At 44.3% G+C, this 23,110-nt stretch overlaps 1 protein-coding gene across 1 annotated transcript in view; it reads left to right on the forward strand.

Moving 5' to 3' along the window:
* Window positions 1-7,761: 7,761 nt before the first annotated feature.
* The window catches only part of ZIM2 (zinc finger imprinted 2), a 130,309-nt gene continuing 114,960 nt past the window's right edge, over window positions 7,762-23,110 (forward strand). Inside the window, exons 1-4 of the mRNA XM_036832241.1 lie at window positions 7,762-7,961; window positions 11,459-11,529; window positions 21,795-21,873; window positions 22,483-22,545. The gene's annotated coding sequence lies outside the window, so the exon portion shown is untranslated. The remainder of the gene's footprint in view (window positions 7,962-11,458; window positions 11,530-21,794; window positions 21,874-22,482; window positions 22,546-23,110) is intronic.

Consider the following 23,110-nt stretch of genomic DNA (forward strand, 5'->3'; position numbering starts at 1 on the left):
TGTGGATTATACCTATCAATATACATAGTTTTAGAAATTAAAACAGAATTTAAAATGTATATTAATTAATTTAAATGTAGGTAGTCCATTACATGTTAATAGAAGCAACATTTTTTAAATTAAAAAAAGACATAATTCCCCAAACAAAAGATTACTGAGAAGAGTGGCATAGTTTTACATCTTTGCAAATCTCTTTAACATCTGGCTTAAATGAAAACAGCTAGATTCTCAACTGCTTCAGCATTCACTCTGTCATGATACCACATGTCATATAGCCCCAGGAAAACTCCATTGTACACTTGGGAAAGAAGCGAGAACTACTGCTATAGACAATTTAGAAGATAATATTTTTGATTGAGATGGTGCTGTGAGTTCTGCATTCACACTTCAAACCACCCTCTTTTAAATATAAACTTGTAATGATCTAGATATATCCAACATCTGTATGGATCAAAAACTGAACAGAAAAACAAGGATTTGTGGGGTTAAAGACATGAACCTGCTGGACTTCTGATCTGGATTAATGAGGTCCAGAAGCACCCTGTGCATATTGAGGTCCCAGGCTCATTGTGTCAAACGGGCTGGGGTGATATTCTCCTGACATGAAATGAGACTGCAAAAAGCCAGTAATAGTTACTCAGGGCTCCAGCTTATATTATGAGCAGTGGCAGGAGATAAAAACATGGCCATGCAGAGTGGACCCAGTCTAAGCTTAAATTTTGCTCAGTGACTAATATTACCCCTTTATCACATGGCACAGAGCCCCCAGTTGATGATATAAGACTTGTCTCACGACTAAGTTTCTCAGGGGCAAAGCAGACACTACCAAAAAAAAAAAAAAAAAAGGCTAGATATGGAGGGAAGAGATGGGTGGGGTGGGGGGGAGATATCCCATAGGAGAAACACTTAGAAATTAAAATTGCAAAGCACTCAGTTAAACATAGGAAAACTTATAATAAATAAGACAACAAAGTCAGTCAGGATATGAATTCATTCCTGACAAAATGCCATTCTAACAGTTTTAGTTTGACTTTAAGATTCTTGAAAGATAAAGAACAGTATTCATAAAATGTTCATCCATTTGAGAAAGGTGGATATAAAAAAGTACTGATTAAAAATCTTAGACATGAAAAAAAAATAGCCATTGTAAAACACATCAAGGGAAACAGTACATTGGATGCAGTTAGAAAGAGGAGTTACTCAGAAAACAACCCAGAAAAGAATATGAAAAGTAGAGAAGATAAATGGAGGATAGATTAAGAAGGGCCAATATACTCTAATAGGTTGAGAAGAATAGAATGGAGTTGGAATGACAGAATATATTGGCCAAGAATTCTCCAGAATGGAAGAAAGACCTTCATTGGTCACACAACTCCTGAGCAGGATAAACAAAAATAAATCCATATGTAACACGTTTTGAAAAGCTACAGAGGGAATAACCAATGTTAGGAACATTTAGATTATAGCACACCTCATCAGCAATGTTAAATGTTGAAGACAATAGAATAATATCTTCAAAATAAGGAGAGAAGATAAGGGTCACTTTAGAATTCCATACCTAGGTAAACCGTCATTCAAAAAATATCTTTTAAAGCCATCGTTAGAAATACAAATAGACTGCCTGAAAGGCTTATTTAAGGATTTATTACAATGAGAAAAAAAAGAACCTAGAGGGAAGGAGTAAAATTCAAGAAACAAGAATAAATTATCAAAATATCAATAAATATAATTAATCATTGACTGTAAAAATTGTGCTTTTAGTTGTTTTAAAAATGTATAGCTAAAATTCTAGACAATAACCAGGAAAGTGGGAATAGGAAATTCAATGAATTGCTAAGATAGGCCAGGATCCTTTATTATTTTATACTCTGTTAAAAAATATGTACTTGTATATACATTAGGAATTTAAAGATAGACAATAAAACAACTGAAATATAATTCAAAGCTTGCAAATTAGCAAAGGGAAAAAAGAGAAGTAAAGAAAACTTGATCAACTTAGTAGAAGGCAGGAAAGGAGAAAATAAGAAGCAAAGGAAAAGGCACATTTAACAAGCAAATATATCAGAAATTTTAAATGTGATCGATTAACTCCCCTATTAAAGGCAGACTTCTAGATTAATTTCTTTGATATCTGATTTAGAGGAAATCATGGACTTGTTCCTACCTAAAAACATGGCCTTGAAATATATAAAGCAAAAGCTAAAAGAATTACCAGGAGCAATGGATGAAACCATAGGCATAAAGGGAGATTTTATTATAATTATTTAGAACTGATACATCAAGTAGACAGAAGATTAATAAGAATACTGAAAATGTAAACACAAAGAAAGCTTGCTCCTATGAACATAAATAGAAATTGGTACCTGATAGTTAGAGAATGCTTATTCTTTTCTAATACACTGAATAATTAAAAATTGATTACATCCTAAGATCACAAAGGAAATTTTAACAAATATCCAGTAATAACATATAGGCCATATCATTTGGCTATAATGCAGTTAAGTTAGAAATCTATAATCAAAAGATTTTTAAAGAACTTGAAAACCTAAACATATTCCTTAATGTGACTAAGAGGAGATCTAATTGAAACAATGGAATATAGTACCAAACAACAATGAAATACATGGAATGCAGTTCAAGTGGTACTTGAAGGGAATGTTACAGCCTTAAATGTACCTGTTAAAAATTAAGAAAGGTTAAAGGTAAATGAGTTAAATATGCAACTTAAGTTGCTAGGAAAAGAAACTCAAATAGGTAGAAGGAAGGAAATAATAAAATAACAGAAATTAATTAAATGGAAAAGAAGAAAGAATATGGTCAAAAGACCAAAAGCACTTTAAAAGACATAAAATTGTCAAATCTTTAGTGAAACTGATGATAAAAACAAGAATAGATTAAATGATATTAGTAACAGAAAAGAGGACAAATTATTAATTACCAATGAGGACTAGATTAAAAATCAAAAGAATACTGTGAATAATTATGTGCTAGTAAGTTTAAGTGAGGTGGACAATTTTCTTGGAAAATATAAATGACTAAAATTGACTCAAGACAAAGCAGAAATATAAGTACAAAGCTAAGGAAACTAAGTCAAAAACATTCCATGCAAAAAGACATCAGATTTAGACAACTTTATAGTGAGTTATATTAAACTTTCAAAAATCAGAGAATCTCTATTTTTTATGAACTGTTGTAGAGAATATAAGCAGCAAGGTAATAATCCAAATAATTTTATAAGGCTAGTGTAACCTTGATACCAAAACGAAACAAGTATAATAAAGTAAGAACTTAGGTGCAAAAACAAAAGTAAAATATAACCCAGTAGTATCCTCCTGTATGTGTATATAAATCAGACCCTCATAATCATGATTAAGTAGGGATTAGGAACGCAACATGTTTCAACATCAGAAAATTTACCTTAATTCTCCACATTAACAGATTATATAAAATAAAGTATAATCTTCCCAATAGATAATAAAGTCATTCTATAAAAATTAAACTTATTCATGATAAAATTTTTAGAAAACTAGAACTAAAGGGAATTTCCTTAACCCCCAACAAAGAGGCTCTACAAAAAAGCTTATTGTGAACATTTTTACTTGATACTGAAAGAAAAGTATCCCCTTTCAAGTCTAGAACAAGACTTATTCCATATCACCCCAGAACGCATTATGATAGAAATGAGATATAATTGTCAATAAAAATTAAAAATTGTCATTAATAAACAGTGTTAAACTGTTTATTATTTTATTTATTTAACATTTATTTATTTAACATTTGTTTATTTATTTAACATTTATTTAAATGTTAAATTTAAAAAAATCCAGGAAAATCTGAGAGAAACTATTAGAACTAACAAGGAGAGGTCAGCAAATTCACTGGATTAAAAAAATCAGCATATAAAAGGCAAGAGCAGATAATTCTTCTCAGAAACTCATAACCCAAGACAAATCATGAGAAAATATTAGACAAACTCAAATTGAGAGATTTCGTACAAAAACCTGACTAGTACTCCTCGAAACTGCTAAAGTTATGAAAAACAAGGAAATACTGAGGAGCTGTCACAGCCTGGAGTTGTCTAAGGAGACATAACAACTAAATGTAATGTGGCGTTCTAGATGGGATCCTGGGACAGAAGGAAGACATTTATGGAAAGTTTGTAGTTTAATTACTAGCTTTGTACTAATGGTAATTTCTTCATTTTGACAACGTACCAAAGTTAGGTAAGATGTTAACATCAGGAGAAACTGGGTAAGGAATGTTTACACTATCTTTGCACCTTTTCTGTAAATAAGTTATTTTTAAAAAGCTATACTACTGTTGTAACCCCAAAATAACCAGTTAGGTAAGTAATAGGAAGAAAGACCTCCTAAAGTCAAATAAGATCTTAAAGGGAAAAAAATTACAATGTACTGTTGATGGCTGTAGATGACATGAATAAATGGGTAGCACAGACCATAGGCAAAGATGGGAGGTCTTGATAAAACGTTTTCGGTTCTCTTTAAATTTCTCTATGGATTTAGTAAAATGTCAGTCGAGGGCTAAGAATAGCCAAAGACACTTTTGAAAAACAAGCTAGGGCAATTGTCCTTCCAGATATCAAGATACTGTAAAGCTCCAATAATTAATATGATGTGTAAATGCATACAGATAAACAGATGGGCCAGTGGGACAGACTGGAGAGTTTAGGAACAGGTCCACTTATACAGAAACATGACATTATGTCAGGAGAAAAATTAGATCCATACCACAGAACATACATAAAACTAAACCTAAAAACTAAAACTTAAGGCTATTATAATATCTTTATGACTTCAATGTGGAGAGGGATTTCTTAAGGTATAAAAAGCAGAAATCTGAAGGAAAAGATTATTAAATTTTACAGCACAAATATTTAACATTCTTCCATGACAAAAGATATTGACGCCTTTTAACCTTATATGGATTTTAGACTTATATTGAAGTGTGACTGGGGTAGGGAACAGGAGGTAATTCAAGCTGCAACACGATGTCTTATTCTCAGTTAAAGAAGATCACCCTGGATGCTGTCTAGAGAATATTGGAGGGAAGGGTTTGGAATGGAAGCAGGTAGTCAAATGAGTGGGCTAATATCTAGGGGAAATCATGGTAATTAGGACTATGATGCAGAGGAAAAACGGGACAAATTTGGGATGTATCTTGGATGTAGAGTCAGCAGGACTTGCTGACGAATTGGATGTTGATGGTAAGGGAAAGGGGAATCGAGAACAATTGCGAGATTTTTGGCTACTGCAACTGGTGCTGTTTATGGAAACGGGGAAAAGGGAAATTACTATTTGTTTTCAATGTTTTGAGTTGCCTATTAGGCATCCTGGTAGAACAGTCGGCTGTTAAGCAGATAGTTGGATATATGAGACTGGGCTTCTGTGGAGAGTTCCGGGGCAGAGGGAGCTGTTGGCATGCAGGTGCTATTTAAACCATACGGCTAGGTGAGACTGCTACCTAGGGAGCAGACGTTGATGGAGAAGGCTAGTGACTGAGTTCTGAGCCTTGGGAGGTTGAACAAAGCAGAAGCCAGCTAAGAGGACATGGGGGGAAAACCAGGGCAGTATAGTGTCTCTGAAAATAAGATAGTTTTTGTTATCATTGTTTGTTTTAATGAGGATGTTGAGTGTTACTGAAAGATCAAGTGAGATTAAGAACAAGTTTCCTAGCCACATGGAGAACTGCTGAAATTGCCAAGCAGTTTCAGGGGTGTGGAAAGGATGGAAGCCCGTGTGGCATGCCAGGGGGAGAGAATGTGCGGTAAGGCTGTTGAGTCGGTGACAGAAGACCACTCTGTCAAGAGGGCTTTTTTGGTGGGCAGAGGGAGGGAGTGCTGAGAAAAGGGGTAGTAGCTGGAGAAGCTCTGGGAGCATGTGGTATCTGATGGGAATGAACGACCTGGGATCCAGAGAAAAATCTGTATTGCAGATAGAGGTCTTTGAGAAGGAGAGAGGGGATGGGGTCCCTAGATTGCATTAAAATCACCTCCTAAACCATAACCAGACTTTAGGATCCCCTGAGGAGCTCCAAAACAAACACCTCTCTGGGACCCTGGGCACCTGCAATGTTTGACAGCTCCCCCAGGGGATCCTAATGTGTGGCCAGATTTGAAAACCTCTGACCTAAGTGTAGTACCACATTCACTTCTAGTGGTGCCTCTAGAATTTCTATAGAAGCTCCTGGGGAATACTTTTCAAAGGTACAGAGCAAACACAATGTTTTCATTCAGATTTTATGTTTATGTGGCACTGCTGGGTGAGAAGAGGCTGCTGAAGACTTGGGGAGTTTCAAACATCCCCCACCCCAAAAGCCAGTAGTTCCTAATGTACCCAGCAACCACTGATTTATAAATATTTATACTTATTAAGTATAACATTTTAATTTGGGTATCATGTTCTTTGTGCTTAGGTAACCTGCTTTTTGTAAATAACTGTATCTTATGAATCTTTTCCTTAAAATTAAAATCTTACATTTTAATTGGCCACATAAAATTGCAGTGTATGGCTTTGCCAGAATACAATTTAATTCTTCCACAGAGTACAGTTTTCTAGTAAAAAATGATGCTACGTGAATATGCCTGCATATAATCTTTCGTACCTCTTAGCTTAGTTCGTTTCCCTTAGCTCCTGGAGAGTGGAATGGTTGGATCAAAGGGTGCATCAGTGAGCTTTTTGTAATTCATTGATTCTACTACTGGGAAAGAAATGCATATTTCTGGCCAGGAGATTCCAACAGCATGGACTGGAGACGGGAAAAATCCCTCCTCCATCTTCCTTCCCCTCATCCCTTTTCCCTAGAGGTAACCGGCTAACAGTGTCTTGTACGCTTTCCCAGAGGTTTTACCTGCGTGTGTGTTCATCCTTAACGAACAAATGAAAACACTTACCGGGTCGTGTCTACAAACTTCGGCCACTTGAGTGCTTGACTAACTCTGTTGAGTCCTCGGCCCTCGTTCGTCCCGAGCGGCGCTACCTCGTCGTTTCCCGCCGCACACGGGTTTCCTCACGCGTCTGTGTGCCCCGCACGGCCGACGGTCTGGGTGGACCACGGGGGGAACTGACCCAGCCTGTCCCAGGCGGCGGCGCGCGAGGCCGCCTCAGGAGAGCGTCCGCTAAACTGTGCTGGTCCGGGCTCTCGCTTTTACGTTTCTTTGGGAGTCAGGTCGTGAGTTTTGTCCCGTAGGTCTGTCAGCCATTTGTATTTTCCTGTGAATTGCCAGTTTCCTCCCTTTTTGCCCATTTTTCTGGCTTGGTTTGGTCTTTACCGTATTGGTTTCCAAGAGGTCTTCGTTTATTAGGGAGTTAGCCCCGTGTCTTTCATGTGTCCCAGGCGGAAAAGTCTCGTCTTCCACTTTCTCGTTTGTCTTTAACTTCAACATACATATTTTTGTCCGCCGGATTTTCATTTTCTTAGACAAATGTATGGGTTGTTTTTTTTTTCTTTTTCTTCAGAGGTTTTGCGTTTGGGAGTCGTTAGCGGGCCTTTCTCCGCGTCACCCCCCTTCTTTGTTTGGGGGTCGCACACCCACTCCCCCTCCCCCTTTTCCAGACCCTTCCTCAGGGCCCCTAGCGTTGGCTCCGTTGACGTCAGCCTCCTGCGTTCGCGCCAAGCCGTCGCCACGGCAACCGCGGCCTGATTGGCAGGGCTTGGGGGCGTGGCGAGGGGGCCCAGGGCGCGTAGCGCTGCCGCTGATTTGCCCGCGCCGGGGCCCCGCCTCTGCGGAGAGCCTGACAAGGAGTCGCGGGCCGGGGCTCGGTGCAGACGCCGGGAGCCACGGGAGGACGAGGCCGGAGCGGAAGAGTGGACATGTCCACCGTGGGCTGGTGGCGCCGCCGGGTGCCCGGGGCCGTGTGGGGGCACTAGACTGTGCGCGGGCTGCGCCGTGGCCGACCTGTTGGCCTGGGGCGGGGCGGTGCCTTGAGGTGCGGTGTGGCGAGGTGAGTCCGGCCGCCTCAGCCCGCACCTCCGCATCTGGACGGTGCGCGGGGATGGGACGCCGCAGGTTCGGGACCCTGATCAGCGGGCGGGGGCTGCCGCGCTTGCCGCAGCAGCGCCATTTTGCGCTGCCGGCCGGAGTCTGCGGTGGGGGCTCCCGTGCCACCTTTCCTGGGCGTAGTGGGGGACAGGGATGGCTGGCCGTCCTGGGCAGGGGGCGGGAAGGCCGCGGGCTCCTGTCAGCGCAGTCCGCTGGGGTGGGTGCCGGAGAAGTGGCAGGCCATCCCTAACGAGCGAGGGAAGGCTCAGCGCGCCGCCCCCCCCCGCGCCCCGCCCTCCCGTTTCCTCGGCTTGGTCGGGGGGCTGCAGAGGACACCCCATCCTACAGGGTCCCAGATGGGCCAGGTCCCCTCCGGCCGCCCTGCATCCTTGCCGGTCTTTGGGGGCGGGGCTTGCTTGCCGCAGTGGCGGTGGGAGGAGCTGAGGGGCGGGGCCGAGGGCCGTCGTGCCTGCGGGATGTTTTTCTCTGGGCGGTGACAGACTGCGGGCCCGCCCACCCTGGCGTCACTTTTGATTGTCGGATAAGAGTGGCTGCGCAGGCGTTGTCCTGATTGGTTGGTGCGGGCTGGGGTGGGGCCAAGGGCTGTCTTGACTGCAGGTCTCAGAAGAGATCGACTGGTTGAGCCCCACCTACCTCGGCGCCATCTTTGATGGGGGCGGCTGAAGCTCGCTGCGCATGCGCGGCCTGGTCTCGGCTGGCTGGCCGCAGGGGCGGGGCTGAGGGCAGCGGTGCCTCTGTTCTTTGCCGTGATTGAAGGCTGCGGGGGTCAAGCTACCTCACACTTTCTTTGCTGGTCACGGGCCTGGCTGCCGACGCTTGCTCTGGGCGCTTGCCGCGGACGCTTGCCCCGGACGCTTGCCGCGACGTGCCACCCTGACTAGCGTAGGTTTTGAGGTCTGACGAGATTGGGCGACGGCTGGTGACTGGGGGGCTGTTTCATCGGCTGGGTCCATGTGGCCCAGAGTTTGCCGACACTGTTGTTGCTGGAGAGCTGTCTGTCCTGAGGGACAGGGCTACGGGCTGTCATTGTGCCCGCTGTTTCTCTTTGGTTGGTTTGGGGGTTGCAGAGCATCACCCCTTCCCCTGTCGTTGCCTTCCTGGAGTGCTTTCACCTTGGGATGTTTCTGGCTGCATCTTTTGGCTGGGGGGGTGGGCTGGAGCGGGGGGTGCCGCGCAGCCGTGTTTCGCAGGTGCCCTGTCAACTGGGCTGAGGGGGTGGGGCCGCGGGCCGTCTTTGGGGACTGACAGCGCTGCAGAGCCCTGCCCACTCTGATCCTGTGCTTGTTGGCCGACAGGTGGCGCCGAGGCTTATTGTGCAGGCGCTGTAATGAATGAGGGCGGAGCTGCAGGGGGCGGGCCGGGGGAGGGGCTGCAGAGCCCTGCCCACTCTAGCGCTGTTTGTTGGCCGTCAGGTGGCACCAAGGCTTACTGCGCAGGCGCCATCTTGAACGACTGTGGGGCTGCAGGGGGCGGGCCGAGGGTGGGCTGCAGAGCCCTGTCCGCTCTAGTGCTGTTTGTTGACTGACAGGTGGCGAGCGAGGCTTACTGTGGAGGCGCCGTCTTGAATGACAGCGGGGCTGTCTGCTGGGGTGGGCCCAAGGGAGGGGCTTTTATGCTTTGTGTGACTAATGGGGGACTGCAGACCATTTCCCATGTAGCGCTGTGTACTTTGGCCTAGGGGTGGTAGCTGAAGCTTACTGTGCAGGCGCCATCTTGAATGACAGTGGTACTACAGGGGCAGCACGAGGGAGGGGCTGCAGACCCTTGCCCACCTAGTGCTCTGCCTGCCGACAGGTGGTGGCCGAGGCCTACTGCGCAGGCGCCATCTTGACTGACACTGGGCCGGCTACAGGGGGCGGGCCTGAGGCCGGGGCTGCGGAGCCCTGCGTCCTTTGCTTGCTGCGCATGCACCCTATTGAGTGCCAGTAGGACTGCGGGGCAGGCTGCGTATGGCGTCCTGGGAGACGGAACCCACCCCGCCGTCTCTGCTGCACAGGCTCCAGGTGGACCGCTGCTTGCCGCTGCGGCACATCTTGGCGGCCGCGCGACGGCACCGTGTTCCTTGGAGGGCGTGCAGAGCCTTGTCCCTGGAACTGTGGGATGGGTTTTAACTGCGCATGGCCGGGGGTCACATAGGAAAGTGGGAATTTTAATAGATTTGGGGAAGGGGGGGATCTAAGTGAGAAGGCGGAGGAGAGGGTGGCAGGCTGTGAGGGCGGTGGGAGGTGACGTGAAGGAAAAGGCCCCAAGCCCGTAGACAGCCTGGAGAATGCGGAGCGCAGATGGTTATGAGGGAGGCGTGGCGTGAGAAATGATGGGACGGAGGAGGGTCTGGCAGGTGGGACGGGGCTGGGAGGGGTGGCCCCAACGGGGAGGGGCGGGGCGAGAGGGAGCAGCCCTGGATTCCTTGTTTGTGGGCGGGACCTAGTTATCTATCCGCTCATGACTGATAGCGTTAACATAAACCAGAGCCATAGTCTTGAAGGTGCGTCCCCTAGGGGCCTCTGATTGATTGAACGTATGCTTTGAGGCACAGTGGGACTTGAAACATGTAGTGTTGTCCACGAGGATCATGTTGACAACCTCAACTATTGTGTAAGGTTAAATAATGATACCATTATCTACTGGTAATGTTGATGATAATAGCATTAAGATTGTAATATAAGCTAGTCTTTCATGCTACTTAGGGGTACAGCACAGTAAAATTTCTGGCATTTCATCACTGGCTATCGCATGGCAGAACTGGAGTTTTACTCACCTTTCTAAGGGGTGCCTATATCATTATTCCACAAGGTTTCCATGAAAAATGTCTGTAGATGTACTGTTTTCCAAAATGACGTTAGTTGATCTGTAATTGCCATGAGTTCTGAGGTTGAGTTCTCTGAGCCTCTGCTTTTTTGTGTGTGAAATAAGTAGAAAATAATGTTGTGGTGGGAATTAACAGAGATGCTAAAAGTAAGGTGCTAATAAGCACTGTATGAGGCACGTAATTAGCAGTAAATAATACTACCTTCTTAGCCATTTTTTCTCTCCAATTTGTACTTGCAGTGTGTGTCCCTTGCCTTTAGAGGGATGGCCAGTGCAGCATAGCTAATAAGTGGGAGATTGGGGACTTAAATAGGATTTCTCAATCCCAAGTCTTTACTGTTTTGCTCTGCTTATTAGAGAAGTTTCTAAGACACTCAGAGATTGGCTTGCACACGACTGACATAACCTCACTGGAAAACAGCTATGATTATAGCCAGGGTACAACATACACCCCAGTGAGCAATGCCAAGGGTCCTTCCACCCTGGGAGGAAAAGCTGTTCTTCTTGGTCTCATTTTACCTCTACCACTGTAGGAGGTAAAGATGCAGCTGTGTGGGGTCATTTCCAGCCTGGGAAATTCAGTAATTGGGAAGTAAGTTCAGTGTCTCACATTTTCTTTTCCTTCCTCAGCTTTACCCTCCTCTGAGACGACTTGCAAGAGGAAGAGGGACTAGATCCAAACGCTAGGTGGCGGTGTCCAGGTGAGCTGAATTCCCTCCTCACAGTGCCACACCCATCCTTGGAGTGAGCACATCCTTCCTCAACCTGACACTTTCCTACTGTACACGTGTTCCCATGGCCACACGAGCACCCTGTGTGCTCTGAGAATGCACAGGCTCTTCTGGTAGATCATGTGTTCACCAAATTCTCCTTGGTCTTCGCAACATTCAGCTACTCCTTCAGGCGTGCCCTTTCTTTCTTATTGGGTGAATAAAGAAACATGAGAAATTCATTGATTCATCTATCAAACATGGCCCCAAGTGGAAAAGGAAGTGTTTTCCTGGAGCTCATAGTCTTTTGGGTAATGAAAGACATTGAAAAAATAATTGTGTGATTCATGCCTTTGAAAGAGAACGTTCACTTCAGGCAGTTAACTAAATCTGGGAGAGGCCATGTAGGGTCTCCCTGAGAAAGCGAGGGACATTAAGGCTGAGCCCTGAAGCGTGGTGGATGGTAGTATGTCGTGAGAAGAGCAGTCTTAAGGGAGCTAGGAGTCCAGGATCTAGTCTAGGCTAGAAGCCTAGAACAAAGGAAAGAAAAGAGTGGTGTTTGAGGTGAGAAAAAGGTAAAGTGGGGCTGCACTGTGAAAGGCTTTGCAATCCATGGTAGGTAATTGGGCTTGATCTGAAGCACCATGGGAAGCCACGGAGGTACCTAACCATGGCAGCACCATGATAATCAGATTTGTGTTTTAAAAATATCATCTGGTTGCAGGGTTCAGAAGGGGAGGGTAGAAACAGTGGGTCCAGGAAGACCACCTCGGATCTGGGTGAGAGATGGTGGCTTGGGTTAGGGTCACAGAAGAGGGGTAAATGAATTGGATGGATCTGAGAGAGGTACTGAAGAAAGGGACTCAGTAGGGCTTGTACTCTTTGTTCAAGGTTTGCCGACTGATTCAGACCATACTCAGTGAATCATATCATGGGGGGAAGTGAGCAAAATAGCCAAATATTGCTCATTCCGTCAGCAAGCATTGATACTGTGCCTAATCTGGGACATGATCATGCTGGACTTCGGGTCTCCGAAAGTGAGTGACATAATCCCTGGTCTCAGTGTCTATTGAATGAGAACTCTAATTAAGTGGAGAGTAGGAAAACATGCTTACCAAGATTGGTGGCCATGCTGATGGCATATTACCACCCAGGGAAAGACTAACATGCTGTCCCAATGAGCCCCCGGGGGTGGGTTGGTTTTTTCTGGCCTTGGTGAATGCTCCAGACAGCGGTCCAGTGTCTGGCGCTCAAGTCTTTGGAGACTCAGAGGCCCTACTTCATCTGAGGACTCATGTTACATCAGTAGATCAACGTTAACGAAGCTAAGCCATAATGAATTATTGGTTTATGTCGGAAAATAGTGTGACCAAATACGACGTTCCTGTTTTCTCAATTTTGGTAATAGATTTATGGTGGGAGAGCACTGCCTCCGGAACCCAGATATTCAAAAGTACGCATGACCAGCACATTCTCTCCCTGTAGGCAGACCTACATGGGAAAGGAAGCCATAGTGAGAGCTCACTTGGTGAGTATAGAATCAGAATGAGAGGATGTGGAAAAGCTCTGGGAGCCCTGGCCTGTGAGGTCGCCTGGGGATACCATCTGGTTGCAGTGAAGCTCTTGCTAGGGTCACCAGGACACCAGAAGCCCTTTTCTGCAGCCCCCGCCCTCCCCAGTCTCCATTCACATTAGGTCTGACCAGAGTAGCATGCGCTCTCCTGTAGATGCTTAAATGAACCATGCTTTGTGGTCTGCCTTTTCATGCCCTCACCCCTTTAAAAAAGAAGTCTGATCAGCCAGTCCCTGATGTAAATATTGGTCGGAGATGTCCTACTGGCACAGAAGAGGTTTTATCTCTTTAAAGGGACTCTTTTTCTTGAATCATTTGGGGGCTGACCATAGAACTAAACTCTTAGTTACTGTTTCCTCTTCTTTGAAATTTTTGGGGAAATTCCTCCAGAATGGACAGCAATAAGGAACTTTTGCTGCAGAGTGGTAAGTGCTCAGTTTATATAATGGAGGCAAGCCCAGGGCGGCGTGGCGATTGTCTGCGAGGAGCCACCTGGGAGTCCCGAGGGTGGAGTCACGGCTGGTATGGTAGGGGTAGTGGTGGTTTACTTCATGCTCACATCCCCCTGTGAAATTGTTACCCAAACAGCCTCCGTTGTCCACATGTACCTGTTCATGGTTGACTGGACCAGACTGGACGCATCAGCCTAGAGCAGTGGTTCTCAAAGTACGGCTCCTGGCGTGCTTCCTGGATGGCTGTTTCCTGGGGAGCCACAGACCTCCTAAATACCCACCCCGGAAAGGCTGGTGCATTTCTCCCAGGCACCCCAGGCTTGAGAACCACACCCTAGAAGGCATCGAGCTGTAGTGTGCACTCGTAATGTCGGCATGGGGGGTGAGCAGAGGCACGGGCTGGCCCAGCTGCCAGTGTTGGTACCTGAGCCGGGAGGTGAGGCGGGCCTAGGCTGGGACAGCACTTTCCTCCACATGGTGCTGAAGGAGAGAATGTCGGTCTGCAGAAAGAGGCAGGAGAAAGGAGCAAACAAGAGCAGAGAAGAGACCGCACACCCTGCTGTCCCTGAGAAGCGAAGAAAGTAACTTCCTCGGTTCGTGACTTTAAAGTTCTCAATTCCAGCCCCCTTTAATGAGGTAGGTAGAATGAGAGAGGGGCTGAATCTAGGTGCACCGTGATGAGGCACCAAATTAAGTAAGTAGAAACGGGCTTGGAGAAGAGACCATGAGCTTCTCTCACTCCTGGTGGGATCTGGGGAACCTGAGGTCACACAGGGGGCCACAGAGTTTCTTTACCTCTCCTCACACATCCAGCCACATTTCCAGCCACCACTAGTTGAGTTCCTCCCAGTTCAGTTGAACACTTGACCCACTGATCCTTCGATTGAGGCCAAAGACCCACCCCCCACTTGTGGCAGGGGTGCCTGATGACTTCCATCTTTGTTTCAGATGAATTAATTGTGAGACCGTGCTTTTGTTTTCTATGCATTTTTATGAAATAGAAGTAAAGGGCTGTAAAATACTCAGAATGGCATGAACACCTCCACACGGACCACAGTGGCAGCACTCGTCCAGCAGGCGGGACCACTGCCCTGTGGTTGGAGGCCAGCTCTTGCCCGAAACTAGCTGCATGCAGTGCTTACGATGCACACGTTTCATGCTTAGACGTCCCGTGTATTTAAGAACAGGTCTTTGGAGGTTGAAGAACAGCTGGAACCCCGTAAGCCCCTCTGCCGGGTGTGGAGGGTGAGACCTTTTTCTGACCAGCTGTCCTTGTTTGTCTCCTCTCCTTCCCTCTCCTTGGAGTTGGTGGCCTCCCTTGGCCCCTATGACCAGAGTCAGGCTGGGTCCCTGTGCGTCCCTGTCCTCTGAACGTGGTCAGACCTTTGGCTTTTAAAATCCTGCCCTTGGCTACTACTTGACTCACGCTGGGACTCGTGCTGCAGAGACAGTGTGGAGGGAGATGTGGGAGCTTCAGTAACTAGGGTGTGTGAGAGCCCACCTCCAGGCCTGGACACAAAGCTGATGGGTTTGCCACGTGGCCAGAATTGCGTGTGAACAGTGAGACCGAGAGGACAGCTGGCAGTGAGGTCGGGGTCTAGGTGTGGCGCCCCTGCAGTGGTGCTCTGGCCCAAAGGGTGTGTGGGGAGTGGAGGACTCCACGGGAGCACTGTGAGTGGTCGGAGAGGGAGAGCCACGCAGGGGCGGGGGTGCAGATGCGCGGTGACTGGCGCAGAGAAGAGGACGGACAGACAGCAGCTGAACTTCCAAATTTATATTCAGTTTTTTTTTTTCTGATGGTGAACTTAAAATGACATTCTAAGTTGAAATGCAAAATGAAGTATCTTTTATTAATCATTTATTTTTTCGGTTTTCCCCGCTTTACGCATGGTCTTCATACAAGTTTTTATGGAAGTTTTCTTCCAGTTTGGTTTTGTATGTACTTCCATACATTTAAGTACCTATGTAGTTTTTTGTTTTTTGTGTGTTTTTTTTTACGTAAATGAGATCATGCCCAATTCACTAATACTTCAAACTCAGGCTACCAGAGTGAAGTATGTGGGGTGTTAGGCAGTAATATTTGGTTGTGGGGGAGTGCGCGGTGTGCCATCTGGCGAGCTCATATCACGTGCCCATCACGTTTACAGTCTCCATTATATGCGTGTTTCTGTGCGTGTGAACGTAATACTGTGCAGCTATTTAACAACATCTACAATAACTTCTGTATAAATACATCTCCATCTGCAGCTTTGCTTTCTAAAACTTCATTTTATTCCGTTGTGTGGACTTCCTCATTGTTTTCTGTGTACATATAAATGAGTATATTTGCAGTAAGAATGCCACATATGCTGTATAATTTTATGCCCTTGTATTTTCATTTAATGCTTTAAACATTTTTTACATTGGTCATTTCCATCAAGTGTAAATAAACTGGTATATCCGTAGAATGGAAGACTGTGGCCTTTAGAAAGAATGATATAAATCTATATGTACTGGTTGGAAAGATGTCTATCAAAAATTACTGGGTTTAAAAATACACACAGAACTCCTGGTATGATCTCATTTTGGTAAAAAGATGTTATATGTACAGACTTTAAAAGGTTTAGTGTAGGAACAAATGTGATCAATGGATGTGGCTTGCAGTTTCTACATTGGATAATCTGTAATGTTTGAATGTTGTACTGTTTTGTATGTTTGTAATCAGAAAATAAAGCTACAAAGTTTCTTGGCAACATGACTTAATGTTACATGACATTTTCTTAAAGATTTTATCTGTTTTCATTTCTTCTTGCATGATGAAATTTCGGAGGAATGCTGTCTTTTGAGGGCAATGATTTGTTTTTCTGAGAACAAAGGATGTTTGTCATTGGCCTTAGTGGCCTTTGCCTTCTAGAGGTGAGATACCGAATTTCTTGGAGGAGACGCCAGACACCGGCACTGATGTGACTGGTCTTTCCTAATGTCAGACAGAGGCCTGCTCCAACCTGCTTAGAAATCCGTCCTCGAATAGCTGGTCAGAAATGGAAGTGCTGGCTGTCTCTTCTTGCCACTTTCCTTAAAATGACCCTTTATCATTTACTCCTAAGGAAGTTCCTAGTTAGTATTTAAGCAGTTAATAACTTTTCTTGATTTAAAAGTCTTCCTTTACTATAAACTAAATTCCCACATGTGTATATACTTTCACACGAGTCAGATTCTGGAGTGTATTATGTTCCATCAGTGTATTTGTCATGGCACCCCCATCCTTGTGTTGGAAAGAATACTTAATGTTCTCATATGTTTGGGTCACTTTACAGACAATCCCCCACCCTTGCTGCACACATACCTTCTTGTTCAGAATTGTCTTGATATTTCTGTACATTTAGTCTTCTGGCGAAACTGGATTCTCAGTTTGTCAAAGCTCCCACATTTTGTTGGATTTTAACTTATACTCAAGGGAGAATTGACAACAATTTTCATGGTCCTGTGCAAAAACATATGTCTTCATTTATTTAGGACCTGCTCTGTGTCCTTCTGTACATTAAAAAAATTTTATTTGGAGTTGCAAATACTTCACTGAATTTATTAATGAGAATTGGTTTATTTATTTTGCTATTCCTGGAATTTTTTTTCTTGCTGTATTAACTGACAAGGTTTTGAATTCAAAATAATGCTTTTTCCACATCTATACCTTTCACTTCTTTTTGAATCAGTTGCATTAGCTAGGACTTCCAAAATAGTACTGAATGGTGGGTATGGTGGAGGGCTTCCCTACCTTTAGTGTTTAATGCTTGCTTGCACTTGAGATAAGTCTTTATTGTGTTTGGATGGTCTCCTAGTCTTACTCTTTGCGAGGGACATACAAGGAAAGGTTGAGGTTTGCAGATGATTTGTAACGTGCAACAGTGCTCGAGGAATCCCCTCCCCCTCTAATCCCTTATATAACAGCCTACCCTATTGGGATATCATCCTTGTATTCCTGGAATAGCCTTTCATGGTCAAGGGCTACTATTTAGACTTTTCTAGATTGGATTTAAATGTTTTTGCATCTAAGTAGAAAAAAACCCAAACACACAGTTTATTGGAACACCCTCTACGTGCCAGTCCTGTGAAGGTAACAATACAGTGATGAGAAAGGCGACGTAGTCCTTGCCTCAGGGACTTTGCGGCCTGGCGTAAGTACAGGTGCTCCCTTTCTCTGTTGGGCTGTGCGTCCCCCAGCACATCTTGATTCTGTGATGGCCTTTCTGGGCCGTCCTTGGACAGGCGTCCCCCCTCAGCCTCAACACTGCCTTTGGTCGTGCCAGGCAAGCCCGTGGATGACTCTTCCCTGATGCTTTCTTCCTCTCGGCCACCCCCGACACATATCTTCTGTCCTCTTCAGTGGTAGGCATGGCTGTTGCCATGGAGGCAGAAGCTGGACTGGGGAAGTGGGGGCGAAGTGGGCAGAGCAGTTATGCTTTCGATTGGCCAGAGTCGCTGTCACAGGAGTTCCCCTGGGTCTTCCCAAGGGTGAGGTGAGTATGGGGCCCTGGCAGGTGCTAACTCAGCACCTGGCCTCACTCCTGGGTGCCCTTTGGGCTGCCAGCGGAGGACAGGGTGAGTCGGGGCTGAGGGCTGGGTCACTCGGCTCCTCCTGAGGGGCCACCTGCAGTCAGGTAACCCTGTAGGAGAACGTTGACCAGTGTTTCCTTTCCCTGCTTTGCCTCTGGTTGCTGTGCAGGGATCTGCCCTGTGTTAGGACCGCCATTGCATAATAGCACGTTCCCAGACGTGCTCCTTGGGTGACGTGATGTCACCTGCCATCACTCCTGCAACATATTTGAGAGTAGATGTACGTACAAGGACTTAGTGGTGTTGGGCAGCTGACTTTGTAGCTTTTTTTTTTTTTTTTAACTTACATTTTTATCTACTTGACTGTCTTTGTCCTTAAGTGGAGACTTGCTGTTTCAAAAGGAATAGGCATTGTTAATGTTTTTTAGATATATGCCAAAATGATATCCAGAAATAGGATTCACACTTGTACCAGCCGGCTTCCCACCAACACTGATCTTTATTTTGAAATAGTTTCCCATTTGGTAAGCGTAAAAAGTGTTCACTATGATATTTTACATTTCTTTGATTTCTGATGTAGATATTGGCTCTTATCACTAATTTTATGAACTGTGTATTAATGTTCTTTATTTTCATGTTGAGCCACTTACTTTTTTCTCACTGCTTTCTAAGACCTATTAACTGTCATCTATGTTGCAAAATATTTTTCCCCCTCCTTTTCTGGTTTGCTTTTATTTTGATTGGTTTTTATAGTGTGGGAAATGTGTACCGGTTTTATTTTTGCAGTGCTTCTCTGAACACCCTTGTGAACTGTGTCTCTCTGCTCATGGGCACATAGGTCTGTCAGTTCGAGTTCAGAAGTGGAATCGCCAGGATAGGGAATGGCATTGCATTTATGTACTAATAGTTGCTAGAGTTGTGAGGGCTATTTCAGCTTGGAGCTGCAGTTTCCCTAAGTACTTCTTGGGTCTGAGGAGTTTCAAAGTTGATTCTTCGGGGTTTTCTAAATTGCCTATCATATCGTCTGCAAACGGCCAGTTTAGGGTGTGACCTTGGACTCAGACCAGGGTGGGGGTGGGGTGGGGCGGGGTGGTGGGCAGGGAGCGAGGGAGACCCCTCAGCGTTAAGGTGGTCGTGCTGCCAGCACCCACTCAGTGGGCAGCACAGTCTCGAAAGGCCTCCACTAGTGCTTTTGTTTATTGTTTTGTTTTAACTGTGAATTTATTTTTTTGACTAGGTAATACATGTCATGATAAAAATAAATAAATAAAAACGAAAAACAAAGGGGAATATACAATGAAAAAGTTAAGTCACCCTTCCTTCCCTGGCCCCCAGTTCCCTTCCCCAGGGGCAATCACTATTAATCACTATTAATAGTCTCTTCTGTGTCCTTCCAGAAATCGTCTAAGTAAATGACATCTGTTTTTATAGTTCCTTAGAATGCTATGCACATTGGTGTGTCCCATTTTGCACTTAACTACCTTAGAGGTCGTCTCATACCCATTTATTTACAATTGCCTCATTATTTTAAAAGGTTTCATAATCATAATATAATAAACATACCATATTTTGTCCATTGTCATAACAGTACTTCAATGAATATATTCTTGCACATATGTCATTACATATCTCTGGGATAGATTCATAGAAGTAGAATTAATAGGACAGGATATTACATTTTTTAATTTTGATAAGTAACCGATTTGCCCTTTATAAAATTTGCAGGATATGTATATGCCAGTTTTTTCTTCACACGACATATATGTTATCTATCTTTATGATTATTCTGTTCCCAAGGCCCTTTCTTACTCTCAAATGAATTTCCTCTGCCATTGTGGGAAGGAGTAGGTAAGGTCCAACTGTTTTTCAGGTTTTTCTATTAAAAATCTTTTCTTTTTCAACGCCCTTGATGACCAAGGGCTGTTTCGTTGGCCTGGTCAGAAAATCTTGAGCACGTTTAACAAAGGTCACATTTGTTGACTCTAGTCCTGAATTTCTTGAGAAAAGGAATAGGTGAATTTTCGGCATAGAAGTTGGCATCTACCTTGTGACAGGATATTTATGGGTGTTCACATGGTCATATTATCAATGAGCAGGAAGTCCTCCATCTCTTTTCTGTGCTCTGAAAGGGTTTTTATAACATGGTAAATACTTCGCTCATGGAAATTTTATGGGAAGTTGCTCCTTTGATCATTTCATCTTTTTAAATTTCTTCCCTAGATTTTCCTCTGCTTCCTGAGTCAGGTTTGCCAAATATTTATATTTTCTTAGCAAAATTGTTGCTTCCTTATCAAACTTTTTAAGCCTACAGTTCTTAAGTATAGTTTTTACCTACTGGTGCTTTATGCTTCAAACACATGCCTAGTGGGAAGAAAAATTAATGTGATTAGAGAAGTATGTATACAAAGTCAAAGTTGTCCCTGTTTTCCAATTTTATTGTCAGGTTAGAAGATCCCGTCCCTGCTACAGAATTATAAAAATTAATCTTTTATTTATTTTATTTTGATTTTAGTTTTAGCATTTTCATATATGTTATGACCTTTTTCCGCAAGTGAATGATTGGCTAGATCTCCTATTACCGTTATTATTTATTGAAGTAATCTATATACATTCCTTACTATTTTTTAGTGCCACTTTCATAGAGTTCTACATACTCAGTTGTGTACATACAGTAAACTTATATTACAATTCTTAAGTGAATCCGTCTTTTTGTCTTTTTTGGTGTTTTATTAGGTGGTTAAATTATTGCTTTGGCTTTGGTGGTATAGACAGGAACATCATTTGTTACTTTTATGTCGTCTTTCTGCCTTTAGGCATCATGCTAGAAAAGAACTTTCTTAACCCTGAGATTATATTAAGATACTTCTTTTTTGTGTGTGGTTTGTTGGCCTTTTGGTGTATGAACTTTCAAAATATCGATCCAAGTGAAATTCTTCCAGGTCAACTTTAGAACCATTGTCAAGTTCCCCAACATTTATATTCTTTGAAATTCCACTAGGTAGTATAGGTTAATTTGGGGGGGTATTTAGAGCTTTCATATGCTAGATCCATGTATCTCCCATGATTATCCTGTGTCTCTCTGGTTATTGCCTTTTCTATTACTATATCATGTATAAGTTTGTTCCTATGGGTGCTGTCTTCTTCTATTAAATCTTTTGTATTTTTACAATGGAGTTCTTCCCATTTTCTCAAATTGGTTATTGTCGGTACATATTTAGAGAGTCTGGTATAAATGGGTTTCTTACTAAATTATTATTCCTATTATAAGGTCTGTTTCCACTGATTTGCAGTATTTGAGTTGGACGGTCTTACATAACAGAGTGATAATTTTATATCTTTGTTCATGCCTCAGATTTTCTTGTAATTGGCTGAAACTCTGTAGAATGATGTTCGTTAGTCATAGTGTTGAGACTGTTATGTCTGCTTTTGTAAGTGAGTTTGGTCTGCAGTTTGCTAGTGCTCTCTGTGTCTTAGATGTTTTAATTATTCTGGTTTCATAAAGAAAATTTGAAAGCTTTCTGCTTCCTGTCTCTGGTTGGTTTATGTGACATGGGAATGGGCCTTTTCTTGAATATGGTATATAAGGCCTCACCCCCAATGCTCTCTCAGTCCACAGCCATTTGGAGAGTGAATTCTCTGACACTGTTTACATTTCTTCCACGTTTATTTGTCCATGTATTTCTTTAAAATGTCTGCAGGTCCCTGGCATTTTGACTCTGTTCCTGTGGATAAGAACACTTGTTCTGAAGTTCCAGAAAGGATCCTATTCCCAAACAGGTGATTTACATACCCAAGGGTGTCGTGTGGCCTCTGAGAGGTGGGGCTGCTGTCACCTAGGGGACCGGAGTTCTCTCTGGAAGTGGATGCCCCAGAGCAGGCTTGGGCTCCCTGCCCGCCCCTCTGTCCCGCACAGGCCTGCTGGCTTTTGAGGGCCCTGCTCTTGTCACGGCAGTCCCTCTTCGCCAGTTGCTGGGTGAACTCGACTGTGTTCTCTCGTCCCAGCTGTCTCACCAGCTCTCCAGAGCCCGGACGCTTGCCCTTTCTTTCCCCTGCCCAGCAGGGTGTTACCTAGTGTCCTGTCTGTCATCGAGGAGGGCAGGGCAGGCAGGGCGGGAGTGGCAGGGTCTCCAGGGTCTCCGAATGGAGGTGCATCTGTGTGGTTGGTTCTGAAGCTCCAGAGGACGCTGCAGAGAGAGTGGGAGGGCAGTTTCCACGGGGCGGAGCGGAGCCCACCATTGCCTGGAGAGAGTCCCCTGCATTGAATCATGCCCAAATGATGAAGGCTACTTTGAGACTGAATAATTGAAACAACTTTTGTTTTCTCTTTAGACATTAAAAAAAAAATTTTTTTTTAACTTATTGGTTTTTCCTTTTAAAACAAAAAAGAATTTTTGCTGCATGTGGTTTTGTTCTTCTCTGGAAGTAAAGCCAGAAGTACAAAACTGTCAGGTAAGTTAATTCACCCAAACCTAAATTTCCTTCCTGTATTGCCTACTTTCTTGCTCCAGTTGTGGCTGACCACTAATAACAAGGCTACCTAATAGGAACCACATGCAGCTAAAACCGTTCAGGTGAAGGGAAACGTATAGCCTTAGTTGGTCACGTGAGAACAAAAGGAAGATGGAAAATCAGCTTTTATACTTGGTCTAAAAAGTTTTCTTAAGAAGGGAGGGGGCAGATACTAAAATACAGACAAGTAAGGAAATAAATGATACAGAGGATTATCAGAGTAGAAAGCTGGTTCTGTGGAGGCAAGCTGGATACTTGACAAGATTGATCAAAGCAGGAGGGTGTGCAGGGGTGTGAAGAAGCCTGATGGTCGCTTGATCACGTTCGCGCCATTGGTGTGAATCCTAGGTGTTCATCACCTGTGTAGGGTTTCTGTGGACTCACGGGCACTTCATTTAACCATCCCCCTCTGTGCTAGGCAGCCCTGTAAGAGAGCTCCGCAGATACCTCCCAGCGCTCCCCATGCCTGTTTGTCGGGAATACCGGGAAGGGGCTGGTAGAAGAG

The sequence above is a fragment of the Balaenoptera musculus genome, chromosome 19 (assembly GCF_009873245.2).
Source record: "Balaenoptera musculus isolate JJ_BM4_2016_0621 chromosome 19, mBalMus1.pri.v3, whole genome shotgun sequence".
Taxonomy (NCBI): Eukaryota; Metazoa; Chordata; class Mammalia; order Artiodactyla; family Balaenopteridae; genus Balaenoptera; species Balaenoptera musculus.